Raw genomic sequence first — 12,680 nt, 5'->3', positions numbered from 1 at the left:
GTATTCCTCTTCATTCCCAGGATAATGTTTGAAGTCTGCTGAAGACTACACATGCGTGCACGATAGCACTGTTGCTTCACAGCACCAGGGACCTGGGTTTGATTCCCGGCTTAGGTCACTATATGTGCGGAGTCTGCACGTTCTCTCCGTGTCTGCGTGGGTTTCCTCCGGATGCTCCGGTTTCCTCCCACATGTCCCAGAAGACGTGCTTGCTATGTGAATTGGACAATCTGAATTCTCCCTCAGTGTACCCGAACAGGCGATGGACGAGGGGATTTTCACAGTAACTTCATTGCAGTATTAATGTAAGCCTACTTGTGACACTAATAAAAATTATTATTATTAACAGTTCATGCATGTGTTTTATTGTCAATGTTCACAGTACAAAGTCTTACAGCACCAGGTTAAAGTCGAACAGGTTTGTTTTGAATCACTAGCTTTCGGAGCACAGCTCCTTCCCCACTGTCAATGGTGACAGCTTAAGAGTGTATGCTGCCAAGTTAAGTGAACTTATCCATTGCTGACAGGTCTGGCCATGGACATTGGCCTTGATATAGGGCTTCCCTGGAGCAGGCTGGTACATTACTTCAGTTTTCCTCATGCTGATCGTAAAGCTATAACTGTTGCATGCATTGGAGAGCAAGTTGAAGATAATTGCAAGTCTAGCTCCTCATTGGCCGCTAGTCATTGGAAAATGGGAAATTGAGAAGTATGTCCTTGGATATCTTGATCCTTTACTGGAGCCGTTTCATATTGAACAGCTTCCAGCCCAGTATGATATCTGATTTTGATGTCAGGACCATCATCATGGGCATTAAAGATCATAGTATAGAAAACCATGCTGAAGAGGGTTGGCGCTAGCATTAAGCCTTGTTCAACTCCATTAGTGACAGTGAATATGGATTAGATAAATAGAGGACATGAGAATATCTGTGGGTCTTGCCTACATAGATTTTCAGAAGGCAGTTGATAAAGTCTTTCAAAAGACACTGAGTTAAAGTTGAATTGAATTGAAGGCAAATTATTGATCTGGTTGGAAATTAGGTGAGTGGTAAGTGAAAGAAACTTAAATTTTCTTCTCCCACTGTGGGCGTGACTGGAGGTGGGCATGGGTACAGGTGCCGGCTGGCGGGTTTCATTGGGCTGGGAGGGTTGCTCCAAGATCCTATCTGGTGCATTAACAATGCTAATTAATATTGATAAAGAGCTCATTGAGAGCTCATTGACAGAGGCGCATGGGATTCCTACACTGTTTGGAGCAGACCAGGTTAATGAAGGTAGACACTCAGTGGGGAACAAGTCCTGACGGCCGATAAGATTTGGCTGGGCTCCATGAAAGGTTGAACAGCGCAGAAAAGGACTTGACCATTGACACACTACTTGGCTCAACGCAGGTTGTGGGGAGAGCAAGCTGTAAGCGCTAGACCAGTGCAGGAGGCCATCACCCTTCTGATGTAAGAGGAGGGACAAAGGCTTTGAAGCACAACGGATGGGCCACCTGAGCAGAAGGAAGGCCACAGCTTGCAACTGAAGCACACACACATTCTTAGTCAAGTTGTGGTGAAGAGCAACATCCTCTTCAGGAAGGGTAGAGCCCTGGCGTAAGGATGGCAAAGGAGAGGGATCCATCGAATCCCTAGAGTGCCAAAGGAGATCATTTCACCCATTTAGTCTGCACCAATCCTCCAAAAGAGCACTCTACCGCGGCCCACTCCTCCTCCTTATCCCTGTAACCTCCTGCATTGATTATGGCCAATCCACCCAACCTACACATCTTTGGACTGTGGGAGGAAACAGGAGCACGCAGAAGAAACCGAAACAGTCACGGGGAGAACGTGCAAACTCCACGCAGACAGTCATCCAAGGCCAGATTCGAAACCCGGGCCCCTGGTTCTGTGGGGCAGCAGTGCTAACCGCTGTGCCACTGAGCCGCCAATGGGAGGCACGGAATGAGGAGCAGCAAGGACATGAAGGTCATACTGTCAGCATAGAATCTATCAGCGAAGATGGATCTATTTGGTGATGGCTGAGAAGCAGTGCAACAGGAGACTGCAACTCTCCAGAAATGTGCCCTCATCACCAAAGACCTTACTTCACAGCACGGCTCTCCATGCTCTGGCAGTAGCTGCCAACGTTGCTGTGACCTTCTAGTGCAGACCTTGGTGGCATTTCACAAACAGTTGTGAACCACTGAATCTTGGAAATCACTGATGCCCAATTTGTGAGAACTGAAGAACAGTATTCAATTCCAGTCAGACAGTCTCACAGGCATGGAGGGTAGCGGATTCTGCCTCCATTACCGGATTTACCCAGGTACAGGACATCACTGATTGCACAAATATAGCTATTAAGGGAGACAGTGATCAGTCAAATTCAGCAACAGTAAGGGCTCCAACTCCCTTAATGGTCAACTGCTCTGTGATTACAACTTGAGCTTTCTCTATGTGTGTGCTCACTCTCCTCGCAGCTGCTATGACTTCTTCATCCTCCACAAGGCAAAATCAAATCTTCAATGCAACACCAAGGGTGGAATTTAGGAGACAACGGATGTCCTTTGAGAAGATGGTTACTCACCACCTTCCCAAGAGCTAGAGACAGAGGCAATACAACTGAAGTCATCTGCTCACTAGGACAAACATTAAGCAGTCGAACTGCCTTCAAAGACATCCTTTGATGTCTGGTACCTGGAATGTTTGGGTGACACCCTGTAGTACAATCCTGCAAGGATCTTGTTCATTAAGGTGGTCTCCTATGCTTTCAGTAACAAGGCCCTCCAGAGTGGTGTGGCCCATGAAGAGTGTAACGCCTTGAAAGAACACAGCTTCTCAGAGGAAGAGATCAAGGAGGATGTTATAGAGAAGAAGAAAGAGGAGACAGAACGTGAAGCTGCAGAACACTGTTGTGCTCTAGTTGAACACGGAGGTGGTCGGCGGCTGAGGTGGGTTGGTTAAAAGCAAGGCCCTGCCTTGGTTCTCTGGGTTTTTAACCCAGTTGTTTCTTGATATTTTAGACTATCTAGCCATCGCCCCTCACTCCCCATCACCATCCCCACACCCAGCCCAATCTAGTGCAGGACCCGAGGCTATCATCAGGATGTCACTCTTGTTTCAACTGAGCCCTTCTGCTCTGGAGAAATGGCATGGTCTGGAACTCACTCTGAGGTGCCTGTGCTGACACTTGCTTTGAAGGTGCAGCCTAAAACATGGTAACTCTTACTACCAATAAAGAAAACACTTCTGCCGAGACGTTTCACCACAGAACATAGAACATACAGTGCAGAAGGAACATAGAACATAGAACATGACAGCGCAGTACAGGCCCTTCGGCCCTCGATGGTGCACCGACCTGTGAAACCACTCTAAAGCCCATCTACACTATTCCCTTATCATCCATATGTCTATCCAATGACCATTTGAATGCCCTTAGTGTTGGCAAGTCCACTACTGTTGCAGGCAGGGCATTCCACGTCCTTACTACTCTCTGAGTAAAGAACCTACCTCTGACATCTGTCCTCTATCTATCTCCCCTCAATTTAAAGCTATGTCCCCTCATGCTAGACATCACCATGTGAGGAAAAAGGCTCTCACTGTCCACCCTATCCAATCCTCTGATCATCTTGTATGCCTCAATTAAGTCACCTCTTAACCTTCTTCTCACTAACGAAAACAGCCTCAAGTCCCTCAGCCTTTCCTCATAAGATCTTCCTTCCATACAAGGCAACTCGGCCCATCGAGTCTGCACAGTCCCACTTAAGCTCTCACTTCCACCCTATCCCCGTAACCCAATAACCCCTCCTAACTTTTTTGGACACTAAGGGCAATTTAGCATGGCCAATCCACCGAACCTGCACATCTTTGGACTGTGGGAGGAAACCGGAGCACCCGGAGGAAACCCACGCAGATACGGGGAGAACGTGCAGACTCCGCACAGACAGTGACCCAGCGGGGGATCGAACCTGGGAACCTGGCGCTGTGAAGCCACAGTGCTATCCACTTGTGCTACCGTACTTGATAGTTTGTACCTAGCTTATCCAGCATAAACAGACTCCGTTTCTTCTGAGTTCTGGGTAAGTTAGGCTTGGATCCTATTTGAGTTCAGTCATCACAGATTACCATCACCATCGATTGAGCTTTTCTTGCCTTCACCACTCTTATCCTATTTCTTGTCCTGCCATCAATAAAAGGAGAATCACATATCTGGCCACATGTGTCAATACTTGCATGGTACTCATAAAGGAAAACAGTGCATAGTCACAAGTGAAAAATGCCCCAGTGACCCACCCAATGCTCTGCACGTTGAAATGGGGGCATCACCAGAGGCATTGACGGTGATGTTACAGTGGTAACATGGAAAACGCTGTCACTGGGCCCAACTGTGCAGATGCTCCCTCATTATGTATGCCAGGTTCAGGTCCCAGATGCAAAAAAGGATTGTGTGAGCGGGAGTTGCTTGTTCAGCTGGAGAGAACTGTTGGCTTTATTTGACTGAAATCTTTACGTAGTTATAATATATATATTTTTTGTGATCTCTTTAGTTAACATCTCAATGTTTATTTGCACAAGATTAAGTGATGTGACATAGTAATTTGTTATTGATGCTTTTATGGTCTGTTTGATTTACACTTTTACATGGTTGTTGGAAAAACAGTTTTCTCCTTAATAATAATAATGAATATTTTTTTTTTCTCAGTGGTTTCATACATATCATTGTTACTTTTGGGTCCATTAGTTCTGTACATACTGTATGCTGGGTGAATGGGCCTGGGAGGGCTATGGGTTGGTGTGGAGGGTATGAGTGGCCATTAGGGGTGGGTGTGTTTTCTGCACTGAGGTGCTCCGCTCGTTGGTACTACTCAGTGTGGCGAGAGATAAATGACGTTCCAATATATCGAGCACCCGATACGACCCCTGACTCCTCTCAAGCCTCAACTCACTATGAGGGGGTATCCTCCCCCCGACACTCGTGCAGGGCACACACAACCTGATTGCCATCATGCACAATATTCCAGCTTAACACCTTGGCAGTGCCAGGCTGGCACCAAGTGGCACTGACAGGGTGCCAGACAACCAGTGCCATGGTGCCCAGGTGGCACCAGCAGTGCCAAAATAACACCCTGCCCTCAGGCCCTGACCCATGGCAGTGCCACCCTGACACTCGGTCACCCTTGCACTGGCACCTGGGCACCCTTGTAATGCTCCTGCTGCCTTGGCAGTGCCACACAGGCACCTTGGCAGTGCCAAGGTACCAGTTGGGAATGGCTAAGGTGCCTGGGTCCCAGGGAGAGGCCAGGAGGCCACCCTGCACTATCTGTGGTTACCTAAGGGCCTCTAATTGCCTGGGAAACCCCCAGGGTGCCAGGCCACCTGGACCAGTACTGAATGGCACACAGTTGCGGCCCCTCTGCAGCAAGGATAATCCGGGTAATTATAGGCCAGTGAGGTTGACGTCAGTGATAGTGAAATTGTTGGAAAAGATTCTCAGAGATAGGATTTATGCACATTTGAAAGTGAATGGTCTTATTAGCGACAGACAACATGGTTTTATATGAGGGAGGTCATGTCTCACTAATTTAATCAAATTTTTTGAGGAGGTGACAAAAATGATAGATGAGGGAAGGGCTGTGGATATTGTCTACATGGACTTTAGGAAAGCATTTGATAAGGTCCCTCATGGCAGGCTGGTGCAAAATATTAGATCACATGGGGTCAGAGGTGAACTAGTTGGATGGATCCAGAACTGGCTTGGCCATTGAAGACAGAGGGTAGCAGTGGAAGGGTGTTTTGCCAAATGGAGGTTTGTAACTAATGGTGTTCCGCAGGGGCAATTTTAACATGGCCAATTCACCTAACCTGCACATCTTTCTGGGAGGAAACCGGAGGACCCAGAGGAAACCCATACAGACATGAGGAGAATGTGCAAATTCCACACAGACAGTCACCCAATGCCGCAGTCGAACCTGGTGCTGTGAGGCAGCAGTGCTAGCCACTGTGCCACCGTGCTGCCCCTAAAGAAGGTGAAGGGAATCAAAGGATATGGGGGAAGGCAGGATCAGGCTATTGAGTTGGATGATCAGCCATGATCATAATGAATGGCGGAAGGGACCTGAATGGCCTCCTCATGCTCATATTTTCTATGTGCTGATATCTTTGCCTTTCCTATTTGATTTCCATGTTTTTCTTTGGTTTCATTAGTTTGACAAACTTGTTTATTTTGAAGATCAGAAGACCATTATGTGTTTTTATCAGCCCAAGAGTACACATAGGGGATGGGATGATAAGAAGTTCAAAGAATTTGCAATACAAAGGAAGACATTTAGGCCAGGATTCAAGTGTTGGCACTAACTCTGTAACTGGATCTTTTCTACTCTAAATCTCATCCGTTGCTATTTTACTGCTGCATTCCTTATTTTTTTTCCCACAAATACTATCCAATTGCTATTTAAACGATGTGAAAGTCTTTGGACATGGCTTTTCGTGTCCCTCGGCTGTGGGCGAAAATCACGTTATGGCCACAAAATCTCATTTTGCCAGGAAGCTCTCGGTTTGAGATCTTCCCTGTAACCACCCCCCAGCTTTGCTGGTGACGTGATCAGGCTCACGCCCATTAAGGGGGGCAGTTAATTTATCTTGCAGATTGGGGTTCCCTTTAAAAATAGCATCCTGAACCACACACCCTGGTTCTTTTTTGAAGAGTGTCAGAATATCTGGTCATACTATAATTTATAGATCGCTGATGGACACGAAGAAAACACAGATTGAAGAAATAAAACAAATGTGGGTGGAAGAGTTGGATATGGGATTGGAATGGGTATTATGGAGTGAAATTACGCACAAGATCAATACTACATCTTCATTTGCTAGGATGAGCTTAATGCAATTCAAGATAGTAAAGGTAAAATCTCCATAGTCCCAGATGACCATAGGCCACTTTCCCCTTTGAGTGGGAGAGCTGACTGGTGGTGGTTTAACCTGAGGATCACCACACCTCAGGCAGAGGGCAAGGTTGAGAAGGTGGGCCTTTATGAATGACCTCAAGATAGTACATAGGGCCCATATAACACAGGAGAGAATGAGCAGATTCTTCACAGAGGTAGAAGATAAATGTGAGAGGTGTAAAGCAGGACCGGCTAACCATGTCCAGGTCATGTCCCTGACATGATGGAGAGAAAGGAGGGCCAGCTAACCATGACCACACGTCCTGGTCATGTCCATGACATGATGGACACAAAGGGGACCAGCTAACCATGACCACATGTCCTGGCCATGTCCACGACATGATGGACACAAAGGGGACCAGCTAACCATGACCACATGTCCTGGCCATGTCCACGACATGATGGACACAAAGGGGACCAGCTAACCATGACCACATGTCCTGGTCATGTCCATGACATGATGGACACAAAGGGGACCAGCTAACCATGACCACATGTCCTGGCCATGTCCAAGATTGAGGGGGAGAGGGAAAAAGGGTAAGTTTTAATGGAAATAAGAGAAAAAAAATCTCAAATTAAGAGAATTGTATTTTGTTGGTTTTGTTATTGATTGATTGTTTGTAGGTTGTTATGTCTCTCCTTATTTGAATAAAAATATTTTTTTAATGAACTTGTCATAAAACCTGGCTCTGTTTCTGGAGAGAAACATGCCGGTTTTCAGTCAGAACCTGACACTTGCCATTTTGTTTTGCAAAATTCCACCCTTTATTTTTCTTGGGAAATAAGAGTTGCTAAATAGAATAAGACCAGAATCAAAAGTCACATTTTCTCTCCAAACATGCTCGGCATTAGTTTCCTTTCATTGTCGAAGATGGCCTTTCCCTGCATGTTTAGGTTCATCTGTTATACTTGGCTGTGGAACCTGATTGCAGACCTGCATAACATTCCACAGAGTCGGCAAGGATAAACTATCTGATTTTGTTGGGCCTGCCCCATCTTTTGAGCTTGCCTTTTGTCTTTTATTGTCTCGATTCTTTGCTGTTAGGAGGAAACAACTTGAGATTGTTCCCCAGGTGATTCTTTCTCGTGCGTTTTTCTCCCAGTCTGTGGCGGACATGCCACGGATGCATGAGAGATGATTTGGGCTGGGGAAGCTGATTTCTCTATTTTTTATGAACCAAATACAGTAACGTGACTAGAAATGGGAGTATCTTTCACAAATCCTTTCTCTGGATGTTTGGATGTTTGCACCCTTCCTACATCCAAATTTCCTCAAGGAACAACACAGGGGATCTCCTGGTGTTATATATGTATTTACAAGGTGGCAACATTTAATAACAAATCTTTTAACAAAACATTTTCATCTCCTATATTTCCAATTCATCCATTTTGAGATCTTTGATCCTTAGCTACCTTTTATTCCATTCACAATGAAATTCTTAGAACAGACAGCATGATTGTCACATCACTACTCGTTCTGTCTGTTTGCTTATCGATTGGTCCATCTTTCTGACTCCTAGACTTTTATCCATTGAGTTGTACATTAATATTGTACATTTTGTATATACTTATTAAAATAATCCTCACTTTTTTCTTAAATGCAATGTAATGAATGGTTTGTCATTTTTAAAAATGTGACCGAATGAAATTGAACAGAAGCAGCCAGTAGTTTTGATGAAAGCAATTCATGAATGACAAGGAATGAAAACTCTAGCTTTTTCCAAGCACACGCACTGATGTCTGAATATGAAAATTATAAGATTTTGCAGTCTTGAAAATACAGGAATATTCAGTATGTGGTATATATTATGTGAGATTAGTCTAGCCCTACAACTAAATTGAATACTTGGGCCAAAGCATATAGGTTTCTGTGGAAGAATGTGGTAATGCTTGATGTAGGATTCCTGACTCTACTGAGTGTAAAAGAGCAATTGAAACCGGTTTGCAACCAGGACTGCGTTTGTGTAAGTTATATGCAATAAATAAATTAAGCTCAAGATGAAAGTAATCGTGGTTATGAATAATGTCCAACAAGTATTATGACATTTCCCAGCCATCTCCAGCAATTTAGTCTCTGGCAAGCAAAACAATAACAAAAAATGAACTGGAACTTTAGAAACTTTTGAAACACAAAGCAGAGACCATCCTTGCAGTGCTGTTAGGCATTATGTTTTTGCTGAGGATAATGTAGAGCATCAATATCCTGTCACTATTATTGGTAATATGGCTGTGCAGTATTGTCCACCCTGTCTGGTGGTATTAGGAATAAATGAATGATAGTTCGTTCTGAATTGTTCAAGAGATTCAAACAAAAGAATTTGAAATGTGCTGATCATTTGTATGACTAGAGTTACACAGCTTGAGGTTTCTATGCGTACAATGAAATACTTTCAGGATAATGATGATGGTAATTCTGCCTTGGAGAACACGGAGGCCATACGAAAATGCCCTTTGCTTGGTTTTCTTTAAAAAAAAAATGTAGAGTATCCAATTCATTTTTTCCAATTAAGGGGCAATTTAGCGTGGCCTATCCACCTACCCTGCACATCTTTTGATTGTGGGGGCGAAACCCACGCAAACACGGGGAGAATGTGCAAACTCCACACGAACAGTGACCCGGGATTGAACCTGGGACCTTGGCGCCGTGCGGCAACCGTGCTAACCACTTGCGCCACCATACTGCCCTCCTTTGCTTGGTTTTCTGCTCCATTGTAAAGACGGTGCCAAATAACTATGAGAAAAATGGGACAAATGTCAGATTTTCGCAAAATATATAAACGACTCGTGAAATTGGAGGAGTGTACAACTTAAGAGACGCTGGGTATATTTTCATCTTTACTGGGTGTTAAGTATCGCCTGTATGAAGGGGGGAAAGTAAAATCTGGAAGGATAGATAGCTTGGCCCTTACAGAATTTGTTGGATTTAAATGGTTGATTTGAATGGAAAAATCCAACTGTTATAACCTGCCTACTTACGATTGGCTGGGGACTAATGACTATCCCACAATCCTATTGGAGTATGAACTTCCCCAATGAGGGGGGCGGAGAAACTCCTAGTATAAATAAGCTGGCCAGTTCAGGAACCAGCAGGAAGGAGAAGGTAGCAAGGGAAGTTACTGCTACTGTTATGTATATATTGTTATAGTAAATAAACGTTATTATTTTGTATCCTTAAAACTCGTGCTGGATTCTTCGTGGCCCTTACAAAACTGGCGACGAAGGTAAAAGTGAATAGCTGTCTACACTGCTGAAGCCACCTCCCTGGATTTTTGTTGGATACAGGTTGGAAGTTGTTTTCTATTATACCATGCCTCTGTACGGACGTTTGGATGTTTTTGATGCTGCGCTGGAAAGCTGGAACCAGTACACACAACGGATGCGTTACTATTTCCGGGCAAACAATATCACTGAAAACGAGCGCCAGGTGGTCATATTGCTCACCGCCTGCGGGCCGCATACGTTTGGGGTGATTAGGAGCCTTACGTACCCAGCTGCGCCGGACACCAAAACGTTTGACGAACTTGTGAATATAGTGGGGCAACACTTTAACCCAACCCCATCCACGATAGTCCAGCGTTACCGGTTTAATACCGCTGAGAGGACTCCTGGAGAATCCCTTGCCGATTTTTTATCCAGGCTACGTGGCATTGCGGAATACTGTGACTATGGTGAGACCTTGTCAGAAATGTTACGCGACCGTTTGGTTTGCGGTATTAACAATGCAGCAACCCAGAGAAAGTTGTTAGCGGAGCCAACATTGACTTTTCAACAGGCAATACAAATAGTCTTGTCCCGAGAGAGCGCAGAGCGAGGAGTACAGGAGCTACAGGGAATGGAAGTGCATGCCCTGGGGCGCAACCCTTTCCGCCCAAAAACGTCCCCCCGCACTCCTGCGGTACCTTGGGCGAGGCAACGACCGGACCGACGCCAGTGGCCATTGGACATTCCTCCCCGAAGGGAGCCTTCTCCAGAGCCAATGGATGAGGAGCCATGTCCGTGTCAGACTTGCAGGCGCCGACCCCGTCGCGGACAGCGGTCCTGGGGACGCCAGAGGCGCCGTCGTCCGACCGAAACTGGGACCAGCCCAGGGGCCGTAACTGGGACCAGCCCAGAGGCCGTACCTTCCATGTGGATGAACCTGCGGCGACCACTCCTGAGGACGTGGAGACGGAGGACGACTGCCTGCAGCTGCATTGTGTGGCAGCTCCCCGCGTGGCCCCCATTAAGGTGACAGTACGGGTCAATGGCCACCCGCTGGAGATGGAGTTGGATACTGGCGCAGCGGTCTCCGTGATCGCCCAGAGGACATTCGACCGCATCAAGCAGGGTATACAGACCCTTACATTAACTGACTCACAGGCCAGGTTGGCCACCTACACAGGGGAACCACTGGACATTGCAGGAACTACAATGACCCCTGTTGTCTATGGACGCCAGGAGGGGCGTTTCCCACTTATTGTAGTGCGTGGCCATGGGCCCAGCCTGTTGGGTCGGGACTGGTTGCGCCATTTGCGGTTGCAATGGCAGCACATCCTCCAAACAGTTTCTGGAGGGTTGACTGAGGTGCTAGGACGATACCCAGATGTATTCCAGCCTGGTTTGGGGAAAATAAAAGGGGCCGTAGCCCGTATCCAAGTTGAACCAGGAGCCACGCCGCGCTATTTCCGGGCGCGCCCAGTGCCTTACGCTTTGCTCGAGAAGGTAGAAGGGGAGCTCACTCGTTTGGAGAGTTTGGGTATTATCAGGCCCGTCCGTTTTGCTGACTGGGCAGCACCAATTGTACCAGTAATGAAGCCTGATGCCACAGTTCGCTTGTGTGGCGACTATAAACTTACAATGAATACAGTTTCCTGACTCGACCGATACCCAATGCCTCGCATAGAGGATCTCTACACGAAACTTGCAGGTGGACTCTCATTCACAAAATTAGATATGAGTCACGCCTACCTGCAGTTGGAGCTGGACCCTGCCTCCCGACCATATGTAACAATTAACACATACCGGGGCCTGTACGAATATACATGGTTGCCCTTTGGAGTATCCTCTGCCTGCGCAATTTTTCAACGTGTTATGGAGGGCATTTTGAGAGGTTTACCACGTGTGGCTGTCTACCAAGATGACGTGTTGATTACAGGGACGTCGGAGCAAGAGCATTTGGAAAATCTGGAGGCTGTCCTTAGACGCCTTTCGGAGGCTGGAGTCCGTTTACGTCACACAAAGTGCGTATTTCAGGCAAAAGAAGTAGTCTACCTAGGTTATCGGGTGGACCGCGAGGGTCTGCACCCCGTCGCAGAGAAGGTGCGTGCAATTCAACATGCCCCCACCCCGACTGACACTTCGCATCTTCGTTCTTTTCTCGGTCTCGTAAACTATTACGGGAAGTTCCTCCCCAATCTGGCAACTATGCTGGCCCCCTTGCACCTGCTGCTAAAGAAAAATCACACCTGGGTTTGGGGTCAGCCGCAAGAAACCGCTTTCCGGCGGGTAAAGCAACAATTGTCGTCGTCTGGGTTACTAACCCACTATGATCCGGGAAAGCCTTTGCTCGTCACATGTGATGCATCCCCGTATGGTATTGGGGCTGTCCTGTCCCACAAGATGGAGAACGGGGCCGAGCGACCGATAGCTTTCGCCTCCCGCACATTGACTGCAGCGGAGAAAAAGTACGCGCAGATCGAGAAGGAGGGCCTGGCAGTGGTTTTCGCGGTGAAACGCTTCCACCAGTATGTGTACGGCCGCCATTTCA

The sequence above is a fragment of the Scyliorhinus torazame genome, chromosome 4 (genome assembly GCF_047496885.1).
Source record: "Scyliorhinus torazame isolate Kashiwa2021f chromosome 4, sScyTor2.1, whole genome shotgun sequence".
Lineage (NCBI taxonomy): Eukaryota > Metazoa > Chordata > Chondrichthyes > Carcharhiniformes > Scyliorhinidae > Scyliorhinus > Scyliorhinus torazame.
Note: the sequence above shows the minus strand (reverse complement) of the source record.